The sequence below is a fragment of the Zingiber officinale genome, chromosome 6A (assembly GCF_018446385.1).
Source record: "Zingiber officinale cultivar Zhangliang chromosome 6A, Zo_v1.1, whole genome shotgun sequence".
In the NCBI taxonomy this organism is placed as follows: Eukaryota; Viridiplantae; Streptophyta; class Magnoliopsida; order Zingiberales; family Zingiberaceae; genus Zingiber; species Zingiber officinale.
Window position 1 is genome coordinate 118,139,294 of NC_055997.1, and position 1,760 is coordinate 118,141,053.

The following is a 1,760-nucleotide window of genomic DNA, read 5'->3' on the forward strand; positions in this document are numbered from 1 at the left end:
TAAGTAGTAATGATAATCTTGTTATTTGGCATGCTAGACTTGGGCATGTCAACATGGAGAAATTAAAGGCTATGGTGAACATGAAATTAATTGATGGGCTGCCTCAATTAAATAACTTCAGCGGAGGTCATATATGTGAAGGATGTCAATATGGGAAGGCATATCAACTTCCTTTCGAAAGATCAATATCAAGGTGTGAGGGTCCCCTTGAACTCGTTCACAGTGACTTAATGGGTCCAAAAAGACTCCTTTCTTTTTCGGTTATTCTTACATGCTAATCTTTATTAATGACTTTATGAGATTTACTTGGGTCTATTTTGTCAAGCTGTTAAGGATAGATAACGGAGGAGAGCTCACTTCAAACGAGTTCTCATTTGTTTGCTATGAAAATGACATTAAAAAAGAATTTTCTTGTGCCGAAATTCTACAGTAAAACGGAGTAGCTGAGTGAAAGATTCGACATCTCACCGAGACTTGCAAGAGTTGGTTGCATGCAATGAATTTTCCCAAGGCCTTTTGGACAGAAGGAATGATATGTGCAACATATGTTATCAATAGAGTGCCTTAGTCTCAGACAAACAAGAAGTTTCCTTATGAGCTCATGTTTGGGAAGAAGCCAAATGTCAAGCATATGAGGGTGTTTGGTTCCCTTTGCTACATCCATGTATTAGAATCTCAACGGAGTAAATTAGATGCAAAGGCAAGGAAATGCATCTTTGTTGGATATGATGAAAGGAAAAAGGGTTGGAAGTGCTTGGATCCTACAAGTCATCGATTTATAGTTTCAAGAGATGTCATATTTGATGAAACTTCATGGTATTATGGAGTTGCACTTGTAAATGGAGATTCTAAAAGTTTCAAGCATGAATCAATAAATCTTCCCTGTTCGATGAACAATATCTCTAGTTCTTCTTCATCGTCCAAGGAGGGACAAAAAGGAAGAGAGGTCTTGAATCAACCTCAATCTCATAATCAACAAGAAGAACTTAGAGAGGAACAAAGTGAAAGGGGGAGTTCAATTCAATCTTGGACTCAAGCACAACAGGAAGAAGAAATTATTGATGTAGAAAATTCTCAGAGACCCCAGAGGAACATCACCGAACTAGCTCGCTATAGAGATGAGAACTTTATCAGTACATATTCTTGCTTCTTCACAGGCCCTGTCTATAATGTTGAGCCATCATGCTATGAAGAAGCCAAAGAAATTGAAGAGTGGAAGTGTGCTATGGATGAAGAAATGGATGCTCTCAAAAGGAATCAAACTTGGATGTTGGCTCCAAAGCCTGAAAATGTGGCACCTATCTCATGTAAATAGGTGTTTCGAGTTAAAAGAACGGTTGATGGCAATATTGACAAAGCAAGACTGGTTGCTAGGGGGTTGTCCCAGAAATATGGAGAGGACTATGAAGAAATTTTCAGTCCGGTGGCTAAAATGATTTATGTTCGAGTTATATTAGCCATGGCAGCCTCTTATAACTAGAAATTGTGGAAGCTCGATGTGAGGAATGCTTTTTGGTATAGAGAGCTCAATCGAGACATCTATATGGATCAACCACCCGGGTATGTTTCTAGCGATCATCCCAATTATGTTTGCAAGCTTAAGAAAACTCTTTACGGTTTAAAGCAAGATCCAAGGGCTTGGTATGGGAAAATTTCTCAATATCTCCATTTTGCGGGTATGAAGCTTCTAACTCAGATTCTAGCTTGTTTGTTAAACGTAAAGGAGACTTGCATGTGGTTGTTCTTTTATATGTAGATGA